At 44.2% G+C, this 26,510-nt stretch overlaps 1 protein-coding gene across 1 annotated transcript in view; it reads left to right on the top strand.

Annotated features, from left to right (window-relative positions):
• VAT1L (vesicle amine transport 1 like) overlaps window positions 1–26,510 on the top strand; it is a 143,598-nt gene that overhangs the window by 93,517 nt on the left and 23,571 nt on the right. The gene's annotated exons all lie outside the window — the stretch shown is intronic.

A 26,510-nucleotide genomic window follows, 5' to 3' on the forward strand; every position in this document is an offset into this window, starting at 1 on the left:
GGCTCACAAGAGCCTATTGTTAAATATTTGGGAATTTTGTGAGCCGGTCATTCAACAAAACTATTATATAAAATATTAAATTATATAAACTTACTATTTAAAAATTATAAACAAGGGTAATAAATACTTAAAAGTCATCACTTCATAATTATTTTACCACACTTGGTTATCTCTGCTCTTGAAGTTATTTACATTTATTTTATCTGTGTGGGGAAAGTACTCTGTAATGTGGTCTACCATCATTGCTTCTCAACTCTATATTAAGTGACACACTTGGGTACCTTGGAAATCTCTGTGGTTGGGAGTATTTACACCATGGAATCAGGGCTTGATTTATCATTTTGTTGATTGCTAAGCTTAAGAAAGTAAGAGAGAAAATGTGAATAAAGCAGATTAAACTTAAAAATGTGTTATGTCTACTGCTGAAGCTGAAAGAGGTTACAGTTCATTGAGTAAAATTTGTATGAGGGTGAGAAATAGTTGAACAGTAGAACAGATATCAATCACATATCAGAGTCAATAACACCAAATCTGTTGGGTAAAGATAATTGGATTAGGATACAACTCAGTTTGTCAAATCATGATTGAATTGTGGCCAAAGGATGGCCACAGATAGAAGACTTAGCAAAAGTCATCGAAAGCATTCCCTGGGAATGAATTCACTATATGGACTCTAAAATAAAGAGTGTCATGTATTTTATTACCACTTGTAAATTGTGGCCTACATTCTCTGTTCAGTAAAATTCGTAATGAACATATGTACATATATACATACTTTTTTTTCAGAGAGTTAGTTGTTAAACATTTAGCAGCACACACCTGGCTGTGAGCATGATCCTAATACATAGGAACTTAAAGTCTATTTGGGGGAAAGAAATGGCATGATTGAAAGAATAATTAGAGGACAAGAAAATATAGGACAAAGAAGAACATTCTTTAATGTGGGGAAATGTTGCAAAAGGCCTAGTAAGTCGATGGGAGGGACCCAAGTGGGAATCATCAGGGTAGGTCTCACAGAGGAGCTGGTCTTGAGTAAACCTTGAAGGAAGCATGGAACATGAGAGTGTAGAGCGTGGGTAAAAACAGGCTGAGAGGCGAGAGAATGTGGTGTTGGTGTTCCACGACTATGTAAATTGCAAGACCCAGCCTGTGGGAATGCATGAAGGGATGGAGAACTAATGGCAAGCTGGGGTGAAAAAGATAAGATGGACCAGATGGAGGGTCTCACGGGCCAGAAGCAGACCTTGAGACAGGGATTTGAGTAAAGATGTTCATTTGGGATCTAGAATACCCTGGTGGGAGAGGTGAGACAGTGAGACAGGAAAGGGAAGGCAATCATTGCAAGGGGTATTAGCAAGCCAGCTACACCTGTGGGTGATTAGAGGTTAATCCCTTGGGGGAAGGGTGAGTGGCAGGATAAAACGCCCACTTCGGAGCAATCCCACCTGAGGGACAGGGAACCTGCAGACTTAAGCATCAGCTCCCGACAGTCATTGGTTGAAAGCTGTTCCTAGGGTGCGGAACATTAATTTCCTGGCTCTTCTGGCCTGCTGTGCAGGTAGCATCAGCAAGAGAAAGCCTTCAGGCAAAGAAACAGATGAACATCACTGTGAGATCAGTAAGGATGAGGGGCAAAGGGCAGGGCAGGGCTAGCATCTGCTATACCCATGAGTCAGTTTGGGTTTGGTGAACTCAGCAAGAGGGATTCACTGTACGTCCTTGAGCAAAGAAGAGTCCTTGGAAAGGCTGCCTTTCCAAGAACTTTCCCCATGGCAGGATCCCTATGACATGGCACAGAAAAAGCACACGGAGCTTGGTTCAGAAGATCAGAGTTCAAGTCCTACCTGTGTCACTTAGTAGCTGTATGACTATGCAACCTGGAAAGGCCTTTTCTCCTCTTCGTCTGTAAAATTATTACGTTCCCCATAAGGTTGTTCTGACAGTGAAAAACATATATGAGGGTGTTTTGTAAATTGGTATTTTGTTATTGTTATCGCATGTAGAAATTGCAAAAAAAGAAATAATGAGGTTTTCAAAAGAATCTATAGCTGAGTTGGGTTTTTTTTTTAACCTACTCCTAAAGGGATCCTTCTTATGACATATTGAAGTTTGTTCTTTTTTTAAGGCAGGCACATCTTCAAAGCGACCTCTGTCATTTCTCCACTTTGTTGGCATCCTGTGCAAAGAGCACTCTCTGATTAATGGTGACTGCACTCATGGCGACATTAGTCATTTTCACAGTAACAGCCATGCCGTGGAGTTCTAACGGACACTGCTTTGATAAAAAATCGTCTTTGTGCATTACTTTAGTGAATCAAAGTTTATTACTCATCCGCCAGCACTTGAAGGATTTAGATAAGAGATATTCTTAATAATTTGTCTCCTTGGCCTAATGGAGCCTGTGAAATAGAACCTAGACTCTGAGTCACCTTGGAAGCATCACTTCATTAATTGAGGACCAATTTGGAAGGATGATGAGTGAAAAATAAAGGAAGGGCTTAGGGGAAATCTAGGCTCATCTTCCTAGTAAGCATTAAGATGAGAGATGGGAGGTGAAATTAGAAGGGGGGAAAATTTGGAAGAGATGAAAAAGAGAGGGTTAAGCCATCTTGAGCTATATCAAAGATATAGCTATTATGTGAAAAGGCATACCTGTGCTTTATCATTTCAATGGCATTCCCTTTTATTAAAGTATTTCCTTTAACCATATCACCTTTAATATTGAATAATGAAAATTGCTAAAGGGACTCAAGTCCCACTGCAAATTTAACAGAGATGATTAAATTCATCCCAATGCCATCCCAAGGATCCCTGTTCAACCTGAAATCATTGCAACTAAGAAGGCATTTTTCAATCCAGCTCAGAGACCTAACCACATTTTACGTTTTGCTTAGTTTATAGCTTCCATTACTAGGCAGTTAACAAGGCTACAGATAAGAAAACTGTGCCTCAAAAGGACTAGTACAGAGTGGAGCAGAGATTTACACCCTTTCTGTCTAATCTAAGGGTCCCTTCACTATGTTGCTCGGTTTTTTGGTTCCAATGAGTTTCTCAGAATGTAGGAAAGGTTCTTAGCGAAGTATACAGGAGTAATGAGGCGGGGATATGCTTTGCTCTGCCTTTGCGTGGGAGACACATGGGTTGGAAGGATTCTGAATCCACAGACCTCCCCATCTTCATCCTTGGGGGAGCCTAGGAATGGAAATCAACTGATGCCAAACACTGAGGTTCTGGATATATAAGACCCTCTAGATTTAGGCAGCCCCTTTCTGTCATCCTAGGAAACAGTCAGTTATTTGACACCCAACTAGGCAGAGAAATAAAGAGCAGAGACATAAGCCTGAATCTTTTCTATCAAAAAGACACACTTTGAAGAATTTCATGGTCCACTAAGTGTGTGAATGGGGAGCTATGGGGATGCAAAGCAAAGGCATTAAGGAATTTGCTAGTTGGCTCAAGAAACTGGAAGGTTCTCTCACTGACGCCACACCAGCTGGTCCAGCAAGCTGTTTATTCTGTGTTGTCTCAGAGTCCAGGGAAAGATGATACACTGAGCCCAACAGCTAGTTACTGATGAAGACATTTGGAAATATTTTTCTCATTACGTCCTAATTAATGGTACTACCATCTACACAGGCAGCCATGGTAGAAATCTTTCCTTCTCCATAGACACGTATTCGGACATATTTTGTCCATTCTTCCCTCTAAATTTCTCTTGAATCTAATACTTTCTTTTAATTCTCACAATCATTGCTATAATTCCACCCACCATCTTCCCTCAGTTAGATTACTTCTCTGGCCACTTGTCTCCCTGCCTCCTGTCCCCTTGGACAGTTGGCTCTGCTTGTGGCCAACACTAGAATATAAGTCCAAATGCCTGCTGGGAGTATAGGTGCTATGCCTGGTGCACTTGGTTGACGTGAGCTGTCAAGAGGATGGAAAATCTCCTCTTTCAATTGTTTCTCAACATCCAGCTCTGTCTCTGAAAATACAGGTTTAAAATGGGAAGCAAATGCATCAGCCTTCCCAAGCTGATCATGAGCATGTGTCCCATGGGACATAAACAAAGTCTCTTAAACTTTCAGTCCATAAATAGTCTACTTGTTAGAAGCTTTCAGAGGTTCCTTGTCTTCTGTCCTCCCCGCAGTCTGCCCATAGTCATTCCCTTCCCCAAGATCCTAGAGGGCCCTAGCTTCATCCTGGAGTAACACACCTGGGTATCACCCCATCTCCATTCTGCTGTCTAGTTGAAACACATATTGCCTTTCACACTCTGCAAAAAAGGGCATCTACAAGCCAAACACACCTCTCTTGATGACATTCTCTCCTCTCCCATAATGCGATTTCACTATGTTGCTATTCTAATAACTATTCTGTTTCTTTCTACTCTCTTACCCAGAGGCAACCTCCCTCCACCACATACACACCAAGGATGAGGGGCAGGGAAGAAGGGTGCAAGGAAAGAAAGAAATCCTGTTCTACCAAGAATTCTTTCAGACTCAAAACAAACCTCACCTCCTCCAGAGAGCCTTCTTTGCTCCTCAAGAAGAGCCAACCGCTCCCAGCTGTGCTCCCAAGACCCCTGGTTTTCCCTCTGCCTTCCCTCTCACCGTACTCTACATAATTCTGACTTTGCCAGTCTTTCTCTTCCATCCAACTCTGAGCTCCTTGGGCATAGGAACCTTCCTTTATTCATCTCGGGGTTCAGAATGTAGAGCACAATACCTGGCCCGGGATAGGCTCCCAGTAAATGTTTGTTCATGGAATCATCTCTCTCTCTTGTGAGTTCAGTGTGGCTATAAGTTACAATTAAGTTGCTTGGAAAGAAGGCGTTCACCATCATTCCTTCCTATCTAGATTCTTGTTTATTCAAGACAGCCTTGGCATCCATATCACCTCTCACAGTAGAGGCTGTGCCACTGGGGAAGGGGAGGGGCATTGAAATCAACCAGCCACTAATGAAAGTCTGAAAATCCCTCAGGAGTTTCTAGATGCGTGTGTGTGTGTGTGTGTGTGCGTGTGCATATGTGTGTGTGTGTGTGTTGGGATGCTTGCCTGCATCCTGGGTGTCCAGGGGAAAACAGAAAAAGCCCCTTATGCTTCCTGATTTGCAAACCTGATCAGGTCCTTTGGTGTTGGGTGTTGTACCTAGACTAGAATGCTGTTTTGATTGGAAATTATGCTGGGCTGATTAGTTGAAACAAAACATTCTCCAATTAACAGAATTAGAGTCTGGAGCTGGAATGTGAAATGTTCAGCAACGGCGTTGCCAGGCAGCCTATTTAAAATTAATTAGAGGTAGAGATATGGGGAAGTGAAGAACACCCCCCACCCCTGCTTCACAGAGCTGGGATCCAGTGAATGGGATGTGGGAATATGCAAGTGTTCTTGAGTAGGTTTCAGCTACCTTCTCAGATTCCATTTCTTCAAGTGGTGGCTCTCATGTAGCATGAGCTAATGTAAGTCTATATGTGAAATAGAGAAAAGAAGACTGTGGCAGAGAAAGAGAAAGAAATGAGAAAATATCCCTTATTAGCTAAATCACCTTGGTTCTTGGGTTTGCAGAACAAGAGTTCAGAAAGGAAGAAATGCCTGGAAATATTAAGACAGGCTCAATATATCTCACTTATCTAAAAAGGAAACCTTTTCCAAACACAGCCACAATTCCTGAAGGAAGGGCAAAGTGATGACTACGGGGACCACACAGAGGTACCAGAAGCCTATGCCTGATCAGCTAAGACCTAGTTCGGCATCTAGGACCTTTTCTGTTTCACACAATTCTAGCCACTGCCAATCTTGGCTGCTTCTAATCTGGTCTAGTGTGGGATATGAAGTTTCAAGGGTGGAGGAAACTGACAGAGGCCGCTACATTTATAACTGCCAGAGTGATAGCCAGCAGTCCAGCAATGGGGGAGGAAAAAGCAGAGTAAATCTCCAAAAAGCTGTCTAAAGTTCTCACCAAAACATAACCACCATTTATAGTAGGAGCAAAATAACTCAGCATACCTCATGAGCACTCGGAAAGCCCCGCTGAGTTATAGTTCAAGGTGTTACCTGATAGCGATGACCTTGTATTGCATCTTCTAAGAAGACTGACTATCTAAATGTATGCATGAGATACTCAGCTGGCTATCTAAATATATGTGTACACATATGTCTATAATATGTATTTGTGTATGAATGCGTATTCTATAAATGTACCTATAGTGTGTGTATATATACATATAGTGTGTACACACACACATCAGTGAATCCATCAGAAGTTAACAAATATCCATTCTTCTAGGTCAGCAGTGGCAAATAAGTTTTATCTCATATACCAATTTAAGCGAGTTGCCTATGGCTACCTGGAAATCTGTGTAGATTCTTCTCTTATCTTAGAAGAAAGAAAAGCTATTACCTTTGGTGATATGCATGTCCTGGGACTTGGGAGGGAAGCCAAGTGGTGACAAGCTTCCTCCTTTTTTCTAGCTGGAGCAAGTCAGAGCCCAAGAACGCTGTAAATCAGTGTTCTGTAAACCCCATTGCTCCAACTCCTCATGGAATCACTTTTACTGAATCACGTATTGACGTTTTTCTATCTTGCGCTGAGAGAGATTGCAATAAGAAGAAATTCTATTTGTGTATCTCATAGAGGTGTTTGAAGAACTTTATCCACTTCAGAGATTCCCCTTTACGAGGACCCATGGGAGAAAGATACCCAGTAGGAGAGAGAACCATGTTCTCTCAGGAAACTGGTTGGCTCTGATCTTTTGGGGACCACAAATCCTGTAATGAGTTACGTTTCCCCCTTTGCAATGGCTGTGGGAGCCAGATGTGGGCTGTCCTGTAAACCCATACAGGGCCTTTTGCATGCATTTTACCTGCTTATCTTACTGCTGGCTTAATTTTATGTCTTGGTTAATATTTTCCCTTTGTCCTAATTCGATTACTTTGTTTGCGTCTTTCAGGCATTTGTATTTTTCTAAGTCACCTCAAATCCTACTTGAATAAATAAGGACCATAGCATCATATACACTTAAGGAAAATTTTTCACATTAGCACCTAATGAGACAAGTAGTTACTATCTGGAAAATTCAAGCATGTGGAACACTGGATTGGATACATGAAGAGTAACTCTGTATGTGTGTCTGTGTGTGTCTGTGCATGCATGTATAAAATACACATGCTCTTATTTTATGTTGGAATTAAAAGGCACAGTACTCAAGCCGAACTACTCAGAGCCACAGAATTATAGTAATTACCAAGGCCAGTTCTATCAAGTCAGCTGGGCAGCTAGACACGTTTCAATTCAACAGACAAAGGAGCCTAAGCCATTGTTAGAAATGCTCTGCTCATTAATGGCTGCAAGGGAACATTCCTTTTCTGCCGTGGCCTCAGAATGAAAGGACATTAATTCCGTATAGTGAAAGGATGGGGCTGACATAGGGGAGAAGCAGGAAAGAAAACAGCCTTTCACGTGGGGGCAAAGAGGGAGAAGGATATTAAATGTTTGTGAAGCACCTACTATGTGCCAGGCACTGTGTTAGGCCCTTTTCAGAAATTCTCATTAAACTTTCACACCCTAAAACATGTCCCATGTGATGGATGAAGAGGCATGGGCAGGCTCAGCATCCTTGTATCTTTTTGTTGTATAAATTCTTTCAATAAGTTTTGGATTTCCAATTGGATCAAAAAGAGGCAAACAAAATAAAAGAAGAAACTTAAGCACAAGGGGATGAAGCCCCTTCCCGGCGGCCAGGTAGCTAGGACAAGGCAGAGCCAGGATTTCAAGCCATGCACTATGCACTGTGCCAGTGCCCCTCAAAGCACGGTGTGGGAGCCACCTCAGTTGGAATTCCTGGGAGCTTTGTAATGCAGATTCTGGGGCCCCAACCCAGACCTACTAACTCAGAATCGTGGTTGATTTCTACAAGCACTAAATCTTGAGAACCACTACACTAGACCTGGTGGCCTTTCAAAGCCAGCACTATCTTGCCACAGTGGTGGGCTTTGGAAAGTTCCCCCAACTCACGACGCCCTCCCACCGTAGCAGACCCTGTAGCCAGCAGACTTCCTGGACCTCAGCTTCCCTGGGGCCATTCTATGCAGAAGGGGCAGCTGTGAGTTTATCGGCCAACAGCATCCATTAAAAGGAGCAACCACAGGGAGCCAGACTCAGGTCTTCGAATCCTTGCCCCTGGGAGGATTGATTTTCACAAAATCAAGCCAGCTTCCTCACCCATCAGGCTTTCTCTGCTCTCTGTTGGGCTTCTGTAGAATCCCTTTGGCATTTTTTCAGAAGCCAGCCTCCTGCCTGGTCAGTGGGCTTTCTCCTCTGGGCCTCTGTTTCCCAATGCATAAAATGAGGGGGAGGGGCAAGGACGTCCCCCAAGGCCCCTTCTTACTCAGAGTTTCTGCCCGAGTTGGTAGGTGGACCTTCTGAAAACAAGCCACCTTCCCTGAAAAAAATGGCTGCCGGAAAACTGTCCAGGACAGCTAATATGAGCTTAGTGGCCATACGCTGGCATGTACGGGGCTCGTTTGTCAAGCTGGCCCACCCACCACAAGCCCTGATGGCTCCCTCATGGTTTTGGGGTCCACCTTCTCACCTTCTCTTCCCCCAGCACAGACAAGGATGTCCGTTCATACAGCTCTGAAACTAGACACACCAGAGGTTGGAGCCCCACTGTCTCTCACCAGCTGTGGAACATTCAGCAGTTGACTCAACCTTTCTGAATCTCATCATCTCCATTTGTACAGAATACAGATGTCTGCTGGGGGCCCCTTTCCCCTTAAAGAGCCATTTCGACTCAGACCTCCAGCCAATCCTGTGGTCTGCAAAAGTCTGAAACCCTTCCTTCAATATCTGCTATGTCCTGGGGCTGATGATCTGGTGGTCTTCCTTGTGACTGTGGGCAGGGTCTCTGTTTCACCAGAGACCACCCAGGGATCAAGCCCAGCACCTTCACTGGCTTCCATAATGTGCCCCTGCCATGCCCCCTCCCCCCACCACACACACACATCAAGCATTTTGAGTTTTAGCAAAATTTGCATGAGACTCTGGGGCATTTGAGGGTGGGGGTAGGGATCACATCAAGGTACGTGACCTTTAGCCTTCTTTAAACCACCTCCCACACCCCCTTCTTCCATCTCCCCTCAACCCTGCCCCCCAAGACATTCCAATTCTTTTCCCTTTGTCTGGTGGAATAATTTCTTCCTTTCTCTCAACACTTGGTATCTGAAAAACACCTAGGGTCAGGAGCAGGGAGAAAGCCAGCTCATTCTCTGCCCCTTTTTGTTTCATTAAAGGATTTCTTTGCAAACATATGGCCCTTCCCCAAAGAGGAATTCTGGTGCATAAAATTGTTTCTATCTAATCATGGGTGTATTGAAGGTAAATATACCCTCTCGAAAGGCATTTGAGAGGATGAGCGGTTTTTTACATAGAGCTCCTGGTATAGTGTCCAGTTCACAGGAGGTCCTTAAAGTTTGTAGCCCATTTGTCCCCCTACCACCAACCAATGCTGAGAGCAGGGTGAGTGGACTGGGGCGAGGCAGGTGAGGCACTCAGGCTGCTAAAGTTAAGGAGGTTCACGGACAACCCTGAGACTGAGTGCCTCCTTGAATCACACCTTACCCTGGTCCTGGCCTTGGTGAAGGCACTGTCTGCCCCTTATTTTGAATCTGACAAGTGGATGAATTTGATCCCAGCTTTACCAAATAGTCATCACTAGAACTTGATCGAGTTACTTGAGCTTCACCTCCTATTTATGAAATCGGGCTCATATCCCTTAATGTAAAGGATTGTTGCGGGACTAAAGGTCAATATACGCAGAGCACTTCATTCAGGAAATGCTGCTTTTCTCTGCCCAGAGCTAATATAAGAAAAAGAGGCCATTTCAGCTTCCCAGGTTCCGGTGTTTTCTCTACTTCATTTAATAAAATGAACTCAGCAGGAAGATGAGACTAACCCAGAACCATTTTTCACAGTTTCTCTTCCTAAAATCAATTTTGCTTTTCCCCGGCATTGCCAATGACGTCAAGTCTAGAGGAGACACTAAAGGAAATTGAGAGAATAAAATAGATGGTGGACTTGGAGAGTCACAAGACGGTGCCCTTTGAGAAATCTTTAAAACAACATAAAAAGCCGGAAGCCTTATCTTTCTTTAATTCCCCTCCCTCCTCATTCTTGCTTTGAAAGTCCTTGACCATGAAATTGACTAGATGCTTTATTTGGTCCTTTGATGATCAACAGCACAGGTTCATTTGATCCCTTCCTGCCAATGAGCCATCATTAAAAGGTAATGGAAAAAAAGAGAACACTCAGAGATGTGGTAGTTGATTAAGGGCATGAAATGTGGCCAGATTTTTTTTTAAAGTATCTTAGAATAAAACATACAGTTGGCTTCACCGCTCTCCTCGTTCCCAGTAGCTTTTCTGACTGTGCCTCGTCCTACTTAGAGCTCGGACTGAGCTGAAGACTCCCTGTCTTGAGCCCAGAGACACAGCCCTGTCTCAGGCCTCTTCCAGTCTCCGTTTGTGGGAGCTCTTCTCCCTCCACGTGTGACCAGGAAAGGGATGCTAGCTCCTCAGGTCACTCCATCATGGCTGCCCCTGAAGTTATAGATCAACCAATCACTTCCTCCAGATTTTTGAGGACTTACATACTTACATATTCTACTTGTCTGGTTAGGAATATGCAATACAATGCAACAATCATTAACCGTTTGTTGAGAACATAGTACCCATCACATAGTTAGGAAGGCTTTGCATATAGTGAATACTGCTATTGTCCCCATTTTACAGATGGAGAAACTGAGGCTTGGCAAGTTGAAATAACCTGATGAAGGTCGAACAGCTAGTAAGAGGGAGAACCAGGATCAAAACCAATTAATCCATCTCCAGAGTCTGCACTCTTAGCCAGAAATCCGTGCTGTCTCCCTATGGCTGCCCTGGATATGCTCATTAATTCACATCAGCCCATCTGTCCTGAGTTGCAGTTCAGAAAATAAAATTGCCATAGCCACCAAGTTTCCAAAATTCTTTTCAAATTCTTGTAGTTAGTATTCCTGGTCAGTGGTTCTGACTTTCTTTTTTCATGGAAATCAAAAGTCATTTGACCTCTAGTTCAATTCTTCCCTTTCCAATGAGATGCTTCCTCTTCACAGTATCAGAATAATAAAGCAATTTAGTATTTTAGTGTCTGTTTGGCTCAAGTGGAACATTTTCACAGCAGGACTTATTGACAAGGCTGTTTTAATATAGTTGAGGCCTATCAAAGACCCCAGAGCTGGCATCCCTTTGTGAAGACTTGAGAATGGCAAGACCTGGCTCTGGAGCCTATGAGATCCCAGGGAGGCCATCATCTCTTGGGTCACCAGACTCCTTTGTGACAAATGAGCATGTGGATAACTCTAAAAGAGGAAAATTTAGCACAGTGCTGGCACTGATGAAAACTCATTCATTATTCGCTATCCCACGATTGTGACTGCTATTATTTCTCTCTTACTATTATTCCATCATGGATGGGGGGAGGACTCAGGGATGGAGGGCGGTTCTCTCTCAGCTTTTAAAAGCTCATCTTTTAAGTGTTGAGACTTTTTATCATACCGCATTACGTGTCAGACAGAAGTCATATCCAGATGTTCCATACTTGACATCTTGGAAACCGCTACCATGGGTATTACATCCAACCTTTTCCCTTAAAGCATTTGTACCACGCTCTCCCCACGATGGTGACATTTAAAGAAATGGTAATGATCAAGGGAACAAGATTTGAAATCAACCCCTCTTATATGACTTGTTTCATATTACTCACTAAAATCGAATATAAAAACAGTTGCACAAAACATCTTATGTTGATAAAGGACTCAGAAAAGTAAGAATTTTTTTGTTAATGAGTGTTTGAACCTTTCCAGGTTGCTGCCCCAGGATGCTGTTATTTTTATGCTGCATGGTACTGATGTACTTTGAATGCTCTTTATTTGAGCTCTGAATTCTTTAGATGATTGGAATAGGACATCCTTCTTTGTCTCCAGAAATCGCCCTCCCTCTCCTTCAATAATTAGTCTCTTGGCTCAGGGCCGCAGGAACAATGGGGCACTCTCTTCCAGGCAGGATCACGAGTGAGGGAAGGATCAACGACATTTTTCAACACTGGTAGAAACGGGAGTTATATGAGCTCTCTGTGCTTGTGTTTTTAAGAACATATATTTGTATTATTCCCTAAGGAGTTTCAAGTCATGCTGAATTTCGTTTAGTGTTTAATACTCCATAAATAAAGCCTTAGTAGCAATTCTCAGCTCTCGCAAATCATGGATGTGTTCCAGAGAACATTTAAAATATAAAAGTAAATTTCAAATGGAAGAAAAGAGCCCCATTTTCCCAAGTAGTCGACATATCTCAAACCACTGGCATTTTCAGAATGGAGAGGGCGGCAGGTAGGGAATCAAGTGGGAACTCTGGTGGGACAGTGACCTCTCACAGGATGAAACAAAGGCCACCCTGACCCTTACTAAGTGCTTTCATACTCACAAGAAGACCTGAGCAAGGGTGGTCATTGCCCTCATTTCATAGATGAGGAAACACCTAGAGGTTAAGCAGATTGTCTGGAGACCCAGCTGGTCGGTGGTAGAACTGGGATTTGAAGCCAGCAGAATGACTCCAAAACCTGCCCTCTAAGCCATGATCCTCTCCAGCACAATACACTGTGCTTCCTGCATGCCTTTCCAGAAAAAGCACCATATTTCTAGATGAACCTCCAACCCACGCCCATAGCCAATACTCCTTATCCTTTTTGGAATGAGCCACCAACCCCCGCGCCACCCCCCGCCCCACCCCAAGCTCAAATTCCTTATCTTTCTTGGAATGAATCACCAACACCAGCACCCCAGCTCATACTCCTTATACTTCCCAGATTGAAGCACCAACACCCACCCCAGACCCATATTCCTTATCATTCTTGGAACGATCCACCGAATTCCAACCCCGGCCATATTCCCTCTGTTTCCTGGCCATGCGTAGCTTCAGTGGCCACCATTAGGTTTTCCCTACTGTTAGTACCACTGGTGTTCTTTGGGGTGCACTGCTCAGCTGTTTTCTGCACAGTGGCCATCTCTCCCTTCCCCATCCACTGGCCCTGTCTCTCACCACAGTGAGGAGGGCTAGCAGGAGTTTAGTCTGACCCTGTCTTTTGAATGACTCTCTGACAGAGCAGGGGAGACAGCTTCCCAGGGACATATAGATGATCTTGCTGAATCATACTCAATGACACGAACCCTAATCCTGATCCAGTGTTCCAGCTGGGTCCCCCAGGGCTCTTGGCTTGCTTGCATCTCAGAGTGAGTTCCCTGACACCCAGTAAAACCCTGTGCAAGGCATGAGTCACCCTTTGGTATAACTCTCAGGGCATCGAAAGCCTTAACTATTAAGAAAACCCTTCATCTTGCTCCTAGGAGACGTATATCTCCTCTTGGCCAGCCCCAGTGTTGCAAGAGGTGTCCAAGGGCACGTGCAGATGAGTGCTCTTCTCTCTCCTGCCCAGTCTGTCCTTCTAGAAGGAGCAGGTGGAGAAAGGTGGGCTGCTGTCCTGACACTTCCTTCTCTCTGGCTTGACTCTGACACAACCTAAGACATAATATTCAACATGATTTATTAAGTGCTCATGAGGTGCCAAGTGCTGTACTAAGTATCTTAAATTTGATCTCACTTAAACCTCACAACCCCAGAGATAGATAATGGTATTACCCCCATCTCACAGAGGAGGCTAAAAAAATCGTCACTTGTTCCGGAACACGCAGCCAACCGGTGGTGAAACTGCAATTCAAACCGAGGTCATTCTACTCCAGAGGCCAAAGGCTTAAGCCTTTTATTACGTTGCCTCCCAAATGAGAATTGTTGCCTCATAAGAACATTCTTCTGTTGAAGCGGGTGAATGTGCATTAAGCAGCTTAGCTTCATCCGAAATGACATCAGCACACACAGAATGACAGAATGTTGGAAGTGAAAGTTTCTGGGCTTTAACTATTTCAGTAGCTTCTTTTTCGTACTGAAGGAACCTGAGGCACAGAGAGAGGAAGTAACTCAGCCAAGATCACACGTTTACCTCTCGGAAACAAACAGCAGCGGCCTACGTAGAATTAACTTTTACATCAGATTTTCCAACATGTCTTCCATGGGAAAGTAAAGTCTGGGAGATGTTCAAAGGGAGATCAGGGAAGCGGGAGAGAAGGGTTCTTGGGTTAAATACTATATCTGCTGGGGTGCAAAATTCCGGTTATATGAGACATACCCCAATTTCATGAACTTTGTGCAAAATAATGCTTTTCATCATACTTTGTAGAAAGTGACTTTGTAGGCGGGAAAAACTTATGCATGTAAATGCAGTATGTTGTGTAGTGGAATTGTAGTTGGAAATTATGTAGTCTGGACATGTCGTAATACCTGACAAGTCCCGGTGGGGATATGAAATCCACATGGCTGAAAGAAATATCTCAGTCTTAATGAATGTTGGTGCATAGGACACTTAGTAGTAATATACTAAGTTCACAATATTAGGGGGGAAAACCCAAATTCTACACCTAAGCAGTTATGGGGACTTTAGCTTGCTGTTTTTGATTAGTAAACTTCTGATCTAATGTGAAAAAATGTGTATGTCTTGACTGTGATGTTTTGCCTGTTTTGCCATTAAGAGAGTCATCATATATTATTTGCCTTGGATTTTCATTCATTCATGCATACCTGGGCATTTAATGCAAGATAATTTTTAGATTCTGATTCTTTTTTTGTGTGTGAAAGGAAGATTCGCCCTGAGCTAACATCTGTTGCCAATCCTCCTCTTTTTTTGCTTGAGGAAGATTAGCCCTGAGCTAACTTCTGTGCCCATCTTCCTCCACTTTGTATGTGGGATGCCTCCACAGCATGGCTGATGAGTGGAGTAGGTCTGTACCTGGGATCCAAACCCGTGAACCCAGGCCGCCAAAGCAGAGCATGCAGAACTTTAACCATTTGGCCATGGGGTCAGCTTCCTGGATTCTTATTCTTTTGTTGCAAGATAGGGAGAGGAAATGCAGGAAATGTGTCTTATAAGCTTCAAATAAAGTAAGTTTAAGAAATGCAGAGTTCAACGGGTTTCTTTCCTGGAGGACTTCTTGTTGATAGAAGATACTGCATTTTCCTTATTACTTATATGCTTACTTGCATATAGGCTTATATGCTTATTACTTGTATACTTACATACTGTACGTATTTGACTGTAAAAACTCTTTTCTTTGTAGCTCACTTTATAAAGTTTCCCAAGGCACTAGTGTTCCATGGAACACAGTTTGGAAAACAGACTTCTTTGCAAATATGTAACTATGTCTCTGCCATCAGATTGTCCAGTCTGAGTGATGGAGTAGTTCAAATTTGGGGGAGGGACAGAACAGTCTTCACCATTTGGAACCCACAGTAGAAACAGAGAGTGGGGAAAAGAATGCCACCTCCTACCAATGAAGCAATCCCTGAGATAGCACCGCTCATTATTTATGCCGGCCACAGCGCCCCCAGGCCTCTCTTTCTCTCGGCTCTGCCCACAAACCTGCATTCTTGTTTGCCTCCATGAATTCATAGAAATCCAAAGAGAAAAAACAAAGGGGGTCTTTCTTAACCAGGAGTGCTGAGATAGCACACAAGAGAATGAATGTTAGAACTCAAGCATGCTGGAACTCTACACAGAGGGACAACGCAGTGGGATGCCAAGGACTTGGGGAATATTCTCCCACACAAATCTCACTGGCTAAAATTGGTCACGTGGTCCCACCTAACCACAAGGAGGCTGGGAAATGTAGTTTTCCGGAGTATCTAGGAAGGAGAGGAGAACCAGATGTGGGCAGCGCAAGTGTTTCTACCTCAAGCCCCTACATTCTTGATAATTTCAGTGGCCAAGAGAAGAAAAGGAAAGCAATGTGATAGAATACTTAAAGTATCACATCTTGCAGTTTTGTTGCTCTATCTCAACTGAACTTACAGTAAACCCCTACAATATATCTTAGTTCCTATTTTCATTTGGAAACTGTAGCTCAGAGTGGTTGAGTAACTTGCCCAATGTCCTTCAGCTAATAAGTGGCAAAGCCAGAATCAAACCCACATCTGCCTGACTCCAAAAACTTATTTACCTTACAGGGCTGTTGGGAGGCCTGATTAAATCAGAAATCCACTCACCCCTGCAAATATTTATTAAACACCTACATGTACCATTCACTTTTCAGTATTGGGGGATTCGGCAGGTGCTGCCCTCATAGAACTTAAATTCATATTGGGATAAAATAATAAACAGAAAGTAACCAAATAATTTCCGCTAATGACAAATAAGAGGGAGACAAGCAAAACAAACTAAGGGGATGGAGTGAGGAGGGATGAGGAGCGCAGCTATTTCAGATAGGGGAGTTGAGGAAAGCCTGAAGAAGTGATTTGTGGCCGGGAACCTGAGGAAGTGAGAAAGCAGTCTCTAGCAGAACAAGAGGAAGGGGGAACAGCAAGTGTAAAGGCCCTGAGGTGGGAATGGACTGGGCACATTTGAAAAAAATAGCAGTAAGGCAAATATGGCTGGAGTAGGGGAGTAAATGTGGGAGTGCTATGGTTTAATGTTTATGTCCCCCCCAAATTCACATGTTGGAACCTAACTCCCAAGGAGATGGCCTTAGGAGTCGGGCCTTTGGGAGGTGATTAGGTCAGGAGTGTGGAGCCCACATGAGTGAGGTTAATGCCCTCATGAAACAGGCCCTAAGAAGCTCCTTTGCCCCTTCTACCATATGATGACACATTGAAAAGTGTGCTCTCAGCAGACACCAAATCTCCCAGCACCATGATCTTGGACTTCCAGTCTCCAGAACTGTGAGAAATAAATTTCTGTTGTTTATAAGCCACCCAGTCTATGGTATTTTTGCTATAGAAGCCCCAAAGGTCTAAGACAGAAAAGGAACAGTAGATGAGGTCAGAGTAGCAGGCAGGGGGTGTGTAGTCTGGGGTGGGAGGCCCAGGAGGAAGCTGGGCATTTTCTAACTGTGATGGGAAGGAAGCCATTGGAGTGCTTGGAGCAATGGATTGATGTGGTCTGATTTTCTTGTTTTTAAAGGTCCTTCTGGTTCCTTTATGCAGAATAGACTGTTCTGAGGAAAAGAGGGTAAGAGTAGAAATAAGGAGAATAAATAATTAAGAGGCTACTGAAGTCATGCAGACAAAAGATGATGGTAGCCAGGATTGCAGTGGTCAAAAAGAGGAGGCGAAAAGTGGCCAGAGGCAGGATATACACTTGGATATTAAACCAACCAGACTTATTGGCAGGTTGGATGTAAAGATTGAGGGGAAGAAGAGAATCCAGAAAAGTTCCCAGATTTTTGGCCTGAAAACCCAGATGAGTACTGGTTGTGGCAGGTTGAATAATGGCGGACCGTGTATATAATGGTGGTCCCATAAGATTAGTACCATGTAGCCTAGGTGTGAAGTAGGCTGTACCATCTGGGTTTGTGTAAGTGCACTCTATGATGTTTGCACAATGACGAAATCACCTAACGATGCATTTCTCAGAATGTATCCCTGTCATGAAGTGACACATGACTGTCAGTTGGCAGTGCAGGTGACACTACAGAATACAACTCTTTGAACAATCTGAGATGAGCAGCCTCTTCGGGGCACTAGGACTTTTTTAACACCTTCCAATCAGAAGGAACTTTGTACGCAGTGCTTCCTCCCCTGCCCACTCAATGATGTTTATGAGAAAATACCACCCTTATCCTAAATCTCAGAAAGAGAAAGAGGGAGAGACAGAGAGAATAAAGATCAGAGCAGGGAGTGAGAAATGCGAGAAAGAGGTTCAGACTTGCTGGCGTGTGTCTACAGCCACTCCTGGAGATGGATTGCTCAGTAGAATCAGTACGAGCTGTAAAGTTAAGCCGACCGGAATTTGAAGCCCATCTCTGGCACAAACTACCTGTGTGACCATGGACAAGATGTCTAACCCCTCTGGGCTTCAGTTTTAACATCCATCAAATTGGAACAATAACACCTGTTGGCAGGGCTGTTGGGAATTCTGAAGAGATAATAGATCTGAAGTCCTGGCACTGTCTAAAACACCGTAGATGCCTCATAAACATTCATTTCATTCTCCAAAGCATCCTGCCTCTCTCTCTCTTCTTGACAGCCCCTGATTTTTCTCTTCCAAGAGTCGGTGACATACGCCTGGGTGAGGGGAGAGCAGGTAGGAAGACAGTGAGAGGCACTGATAAGCTGCAGGGGGATCCAAGCACAGATGGCTTTTCTGATAAATTCCCTGGGCTGATTGGGAAGGACCTGATGGATACAGTGGGAGCTTCCAAACCCATGGACATTCCTGGTTATCTTACTGTACTGAGACTTAAGCTTAAAAAGCTCTTGTAACTTCTGTAGCCATATTTCCTCTTCACTAAAACCCTCCAGGGCTACATGTATTCCATTTTAGAGAAAAGAAACTGAGGCTCAGAGTGGCTTCGCGACTTGCCCAGGATTACTGAGTTCAGTAAGAGAAGCCTGAATCTTCTCAAGTCATCATGTAGGCAGCTCTTTCTAGCACATTGCATCTGCCTCCCGCCTTCATTTAAGAGCCAGCCGTGAACAGAAGAAGCCAAGCTCTGAGACCAGGAGAAAGACCTGTCTGACAAGACAAGTTGGATTGCTAGAATTACATGCAGGGAGGAGACAAGCTGAGCCTTAAGCCAACAGTGATGCCCCTACTAGGTGAGGATTAAAAGGAGGCTGCGAAGCCAGAGGTTTAAGAGTTAACAGTTACCTAGGGGAATGTGCCCAGAGACTGGAGATACAAGCATAGTCCCTGAAGGAAGATGCTAAGTCACTGAAGGTTTAGGAGTTGGGAAGATGTGTAATTCCAAAAATAAGAGGAACATTGCTCTGGATAGGTGGAATGGTCCCTTATTTCACCATCAAGTCTATTTGATGCTGCTGTCAGGCACTGGAAAAGCCACCGATAATTGAAATGGGTCTGAACCCACCCAGAGTGAAGACCACAGTTTCGCTCATGTCTGCCTGACTGGGCGCCCTCCAGCAGGTCCACTCAGCTTCCTCCCGCCGCCCGGGAAGGGTGACTCTAAGAGAAAGAAGGGCAGCACCCTTTCTCCAATGAGCAGTAACTGCTGTTGCTTACTCCCTCTGACTACAGAGACTGGGTTTCTTAAAGTATGGACCGCCCGGGGCCAATTCCTGAGCCGCACCTCTGATGCCATGAATCAGAAGTTATTGGAGATGCGTCCCGGGTCTTCCATTTTAAGATGCTCCCCTGGTGACTCTAATGCCTGCTGCAAGTTGGGAACCTCTGCTCTAAACTGCTGCCTTGTGTCTCTTTCCTTTCCCTACTGGATCCTGATTCAATAGATATTTATTGAATTCCAACGATTTGCCAGGCTCTGTTTTAGGCACTTGAGCTACACCTGTAAATAAAACTGACAAAAAAATAAAAATCCCTAGAGCTTACATTCTACTGTGTGGAGGTGGGTAAGTGCAAGGGAGAAAATAATAAGCAATAAACATAATGAATAAGTACATTGTTTGCCACTTTATATTAGAAGGTGATAGATGCTAAGAAAAAGTGGAGGAGGGTAAAATGGGAATATGAGTGCGGGGATGAGAGAGAAGGGGTGACTTGGCTCAGGTGTGTCCCTGGAGCGTTTCCCTACTCCTAGAATGAGGCTTCGGACCTCTGCCCGCTCTACCCCCCAGGACTGCTCAGATCCTGGAGTCCTTCTTCTAGCTGCTTCCTCCCCTGAGAGCGCTTTGCTGCCTCCTAGTGGTTCCTACAGGCTCCACCCACAGCGGACGGTGGGGTCACCCTTCCACTGCTGGCTGGAATTTGTCACCACCTCTCCACGCTAACTCTGGAGAAGTACCTGTCTATATCTGTGTGTAGGACTGAGCACTTACCAGTTCTCTGAAATGTTGGCAGGACTGGAAATTTATTTGAGCAACACTCAGTGGTGTGCTGGAGCTGGTGTGCACCAGCTCCTGAGAGCATTGCTCTGCATCTCTTTCCAGCTGTGCGTCAGTGACCTTTCATTGTAGCTTAAAATCAGCCGTGGCAGGAGTCGTTGCACCAAGAAATCAGCAAGTGCTACAAATGCGGGCTCCCCAAACATACAAAACAAATGTGTCATTACACGTTTACCATCACACCAATGGTAACTCTTACATGCCAGATATAATTCCAAACTTAATTCCAAAGCCCCACCCTTTCCCCTAGACCAGGTCCCCTGGCTGTGGTCCCTCTCTTCTTCCTGGGTGAGTAAAGACCAAAGCGTTTGAGATCCTAGACCAAAAAGATACACAGAAAGGCTTGGAATAAAACAGACAATAGTGACAGGAGGAAATACAAAAGGTGCAGAATTCCTGCCCTCAATTTATTGTCCTATATCTTGTCTTATTGTTGTTATTTTTTCCTAATAGTCATTACACTCTCAGAAATTGATGAGTTTCCAGGGCATAATAAATTCCAAACATTTACCAGAGCCAGCATTAAACAGCTCAGTAAAGAGGGTGGGCTGGAAAGAAGGATTGTCAGTGTACTTTATATACGATAATCAATTACAGCATATTTCTCCGCGGTGGTTTCCATCACTCTTCTTTAAGATGCAATAATGGAAATGAGATCATCAAGCTTAAGGACATTACTCAGTGCATCTCAAGTTTTTCCACGCAAATTCTCCAAGGCAGGAGAAAGGGAATGACATCCCCTGGCGTCTAAGACTATAGCCTAAAGAGCTTTAAGCAAGCTCAAAATAGCATGGAAAGCTTTAGCTAGTGGCATACCAGTGAGTGTTTTAGCAATCGGATCTGTGGAAAGCTCTGATTTGTAGCATTTGCCAATTTCCATGGCGTGAAGATTTCCCCCATGGCCAATATCAAGCTACCAATGTGCTGTCAACTGGCTAAATTCCTGAAAATTTGACCATTGATTCTCATGAGCTAATACAAGCTCAGCCCACCACAACACTGATTTTGGCTTACAAGTTAATATGAATTTTGCCTTCAGCTCAAGGACACATCCATGCTTAATTAAAAATAATAATGACTTTCTTTTTTGCCTTCAGATTTTCTAGCATCGTCTAATACAGTGTTTCCCAAGGAGAGCTCTACTCTTATGTGTGATGATGTGGGATAGGCATGAACGTGGTATAGCCCCACACTGAATCACCTGTTGGGAAAGTTATTTCTTTGCATTTCCCCCTCAGTCCCCCGATTCTGTCAAGAGGAAATTCTCCGTGGGGTGCTAACGTGCTTTAACCCCTCTAGGACGCTTGTTCCTCTCCCTCTTTTAACAAAGAGGGCGCAGCCCTCAGGGTCGAGTCTTCAGGCAGGCAATGGTATCAAGCTAGAATGTAATAAAATTGTTTCATTTGATTTTACTAATTATGTTTAACTTTTTATGGCAAAAAATACAGATTTTTTCCACTTATGGAAATAGCACAGAGTTTTCTTTTAAACACCTTACGAAGTATGCTATGTGTACTTAGGAGGTACCTGGATGAAGCCAAAGTCACTTGCAGTTGGGAATCTTCAGAAGATGAGCCCCAGCCTCTTGTGGGGCCTGCTTGTTGGGCCCTCTAGGGGCAGAAAGGCCGGGAGGCAGCGTGGTTGCATTAACAGCTCCTCTCACCTTTGGGATCTCTGCTCCTATTAGTTTAGATCAATCAGGTTTAGATCCAAGCAGTGGTATGCTACCATATGCTGATTTGTAGCAGTTGCCAATTTCCATGGTGTAAATATTCCCACTATGGCTAATTTTAATCAACCAGCATGACATCAACTGAACTCAAAATTGGGAAGAAATGCACACAATCAGCTTTCATGAACCAGTAGGAGCTGGCTCCAGCACACTCTTGGATTCACCCACCACTTAGAGTAGGTTTTGGATTACGTGGAAGGCACCATGCAAGGCGCTTTCACATGCCATCTCATGCAAGCCCCCAAAGCTGTAGTTGCTGATAATGATTATCACCACTTTGCAGATAAGTAACTTTGGGGCAGAGAGGTTACAGGACATGTCCAAGGTCATACATCTGGTAAGCGATGGAGACGGGATTTGAACCCAGGTCTGAGTCAGCACAGGCAGTCTACTCCACCACTGGAGCTGCCATCACTCCACTTGGTGCGTCATTCTCATGCATCCCTTCAGATGCATCACCCCCCAGCATAAGGAGTACAGCTCCCTTTCTTCTACCCTTGGAGGCCTGAAGCACTCTGTGGTACTTGAAGCTCTGCCCATCTTGCCCATCTTGCCTTATCTCTCTTGATACACGTCTGCTCCAAGCCCATCCATGTAGCACTCAAGGGAAAAAAATGAAGCAAAAACATTTTACCCACCAGGTCTTTCATAAGGTCCTTATTCAGCTCCCAGAAAGCCCCAGTCATCTCCCTGCAATTGAAGCTCACTTCCACCTTGGCCATGACATTGAACATCCTGCTCCAACAGGGTAAAGAGGAGGAGAGGACCTGTTATTTATTGGGTCCCTGCTCTATGCCTTCTCTGTGCTTGTGGCTTTACCCCCTTATCTCGTTTTATCCTTGCAACCATTCCATGCACTGGGCATGGTTATGCCACTTTACAGAGGAGAAAACTGGGGCTCTGAGAGGTTGAGTGACCCGTTGAAGGTCACCCAGCTTGGAAGTGCTGAGGCTTGGATTGGAGCTCCAGTGTCCACTATGTCTCCATTGAACTTGCTCTGCCCCAGAGCCCAGCACAAACCTGCCACACTGGACTCAGGCTTAATCTTCTGTGTCAAGGTACAGGGCAGAAGGGCAGTGAGGGAGGTCAGTTGACCTCTTAAAGGCTAGGCCTTCCAGGGCAATGGCTCCAGGAATCACAATGACAAAGCTATTCCCAGAATTCATTGAGCTGGGTCACTCTGGAGGGTGTATATTGTACTGAAGTGCTAGAAGGACTCCTTGGATTGCCGTCCTGAGAAGCAGTGGTGTGGCCTTTAGGGACTGTAACTAACCCTTACACTCCCCAACAGAGTTAGCGACCATCTTCTTGGAATGCCAACAGTGCTTACGTCATCCCCCCAAGGAGCCCCCAGTGCTCTGCATGTTGGTGTGTTTCTTTCTTGGCCCTCTCTGCTCCCCAAAAGTGAGCTCCTAAGGCCAGGGAGGAGGTGGCATACCTTCTAGAAATGTTTGTTCAGGGGATGGATCGATGGATCAATATTGGTTGGGTTGGCATTTCCGTCATTTGCCCAGGTGCTCTGTCTCAGAGACAAGCACTCAGAAGTGAGGACAGTCTTGAGGCTGCATAGAGGAGGAGCATGTGGTCTGAGGCCAGAGTCTCTGCAAACTGGTGTGTAACATTCTAGGGGGGCTTCACCCCTGGCGGCTTGTCCAAGCCCCCTCCAATACAATCATTTCTAGAAAGGGCGCTGTGACTCTCTCAGTTCTGGAGGCAGGGAGGATGAGGTGCTAGCACCCCACCGAGGAAGCAGCAGGCAAGTTCTCAATGACTCCTTAAAACGATCCATGAGATATACAGGCCAGGGGGTCTCAGACACCTGCAACTAGGAGTCGGATAGACACCCCCAGCCCAATCCTGTTTCAGATGAAAAACTGAAAGCAGGAAAGTGAAGTGATAGAAGTTCAAGATTCCTCTGGGGTGTCGAAGCATAACTCCTTCTGAGGTACTAGAGTAGACTAGGTACTATTAACTCCTTCTGAGGTACTAGACTAGACTAGGTACTATTAACTCCTTCTGAGGTACTAGACTAGACTAGGTACTGTAACTCCTTCTGAGGTACTAGACTAGACTAGGTACTATTAACTCCTTCTGAGGTACTAGACTAGACTAGGTACTATTAACTCCTTCTGAGGTACTAGCCTAGACTAGGTACTATTAATTCCTTCTGAGGTACTGGACTAGACTAGGTACTGTAACTCCTTCTGAGGTACTAGCCTAGACTAGGTACTATTAACTCCTTCTGAGGTACTAGACTAGACTAGGTACTATTAACTCCTTCTGAGGTACTAGACTAGACTAGGTACTATTAACTCCTTCTGAGGTACTAGACTAGACTAGGTACTGTAACTCCTTCTGATGTACTAGACTAGACTAGGTACTATTAACTCCTTCTGAGGTACTAGACTAGACTAGGTACTATTAACTCCTTCTGAGGTACTAGACTAGACTAGGTACTATTAACTCCTTCTGAGGTACTAGACTAGACTAGGTACTATTAACTCCTTCTGAGGTACTAGACTAGACTAGGTACTGTAACTCCTTCTGAGGTACTAGAGTAGACTAGGTACTATTAACTCCTTCTGAGGTACTAGACTAGACTAGGTACTATTAACTCCTTCTGAGGTACTAGACTAGACTAGGTACTGTAACTCCTTCTGAGGTACTAGACTAGACTAGGTACTATTAACTCCTTCTGAGGTACTAGACTAGACTAGGTACTATTAACTCCTTCTGAGGTACTAGCCTAGACTAGGTACTATTAATTCCTTCTGAGGTACTGGACTAGACTAGGTACTGTAACTCCTTCTGAGGTACTAGCCTAGACTAGGTACTATTAACTCCTTCTGAGGTACTGGACTAGACTAGGTACTATTAACTCCTTCTGAGGTACTAGACTAGACTAGGTACTGTAACTCCTTCTGAGGTACTAGAGTAGACTAGGTACTATTAACTCCTTCTGAGGTACTAGACTAGACTAGGTACTATTAACTCCTTCTGAGGTACTAGACTAGACTAGGTACTATTAACTCCTTCTGAGGTACTAGACTAGACTAGGTACTGTAACTCCTTCTGAGGTACTAGAGTAGACTAGGTACTATTAACTCCTTCTGAGGTACTAGACTAGACTAGGTACTATTAACTCCTTCTGAGGTACTAGACTAGACTAGGTACTGTAACTCCTTCTGAGGTACTAGACTAGACTAGGTACTATTAACTCCTTCTGAGGTACTAGACTAGACTAGGTACTGTAACTCCTTCTGAGGTACTAGAGTAGACTAGGTACTATTAACTCCTTCTGAGGTACTAGACTAGACTAGGTACTATTAACTCCTTCTGAGGTACTAGACTAGACTAGGTACTGTAACTCCTTCTGAGGTACTAGACTAGACTAGGTACTATTAACTCCTTCTGAGGTACTAGCCTAGACTAGGTACTATTAATTCCTTCTGAGGTACTGGACTAGACTAGGTACTGTAACTCCTTCTGAGGTACTAGCCTAGACTAGGTACTATTAACTCCTTCTGAGGTACTAGACTAGACTAGGTACTATTAACTCCTTCTGAGGTACTAGACTAGACTAGGTACTATTAACTCCTTCTGAGGTACTAGACTAGACTAGGTACTATTAACTCCTTCTGAGGTACTAGCCTAGACTAGGTACTATTAACTCCTTCTGAGGTACTAGACTAGACTAGGTACTGTAACTCCTTCTGAGGTACTAGACTAGACTAGGTACTATTAACTCCTTCTGAGGTACTAGACTAGGTACTATTAACTCCTTCTGAGGTAGGTCTTCTGAGAACTAGACCCCGTTGTCTCTCTCTCCTTCCTGCTCCTGCCGCTCATGAGAGAATGACCAGCACGTGCTTGTAAGTCAGTAAGTCAGCCTGTCTGAAGTGAAGCCTCCGCATTGACCTCAGTCTCCAAGAACAGTGGAAAGAGCCAGGCTTTTCAAGTCAAACAAACTTGGATTTTAACCCAAGCTTTGTCGCTTATTAACTGTGTGTCCTTAGGCAAGTCACGTTACCTCTCACTGCTAATTTCCTCCTTAGCATTCTTTATTCTCTCTCACTGCAGGATATGATGATAATCATATGATGATGATGCAAGATAAGAGATGTCACAGTCTTAAGTGGAAGATGAGTAAATTTTTGGAGGAGGTTATATCTAAGGCTTTAGTTAAGTCTCATTTACATGTTATAACCAATTCTCAACTCAGTCAATAATTAAGTAAAAAATGACAACAGCCACATTTGGGCCACACTGTGAAGGATGACAGCCCCCTCCACATGTCAGAGTGGGAATGGTAGTGGTGATCGTGTGAAATCTTGGAAGGGGAGGTAATTCTTTGGGGGAACAGGAGTCTTGCATCCCGCAGCCCTCTCTCTCCGCTTCTCCAATTAGTGACCCTCCCAACTTAGGCAGATCAAGTTAAGGGAGGCCCCAGGGTTGCTTACTCGTGTAGACAGTGCAGCACAATGGTTTGGATTCAGGGACCTGCCACATACTAGCTGTGTGGCTTCAGGCTCATCATTTAACCTCAAGGAGCAATAATGTTTCTAGGAGCACAGGGCTCTCACACAGCAAATGGCAGCTTTTAGGATCCTATTCGGATCACCATCCCTGTTTACCTCCCACAACTGCAGAACCAGAGTGAAGGAGCACTGTTTAAAGATGATGTACCTCTTCTTGGCTACTGTGAATAATGCTGCAGTGAACATAGGGATGCAGAAGTCTCTTTGAATTGTTGATTTCATGTTCTTTGGATAAATACCCAGTT

The sequence above is a fragment of the Equus asinus genome, chromosome 28 (assembly GCF_041296235.1).
Source record: "Equus asinus isolate D_3611 breed Donkey chromosome 28, EquAss-T2T_v2, whole genome shotgun sequence".
Lineage (NCBI taxonomy): Eukaryota > Metazoa > Chordata > Mammalia > Perissodactyla > Equidae > Equus > Equus asinus.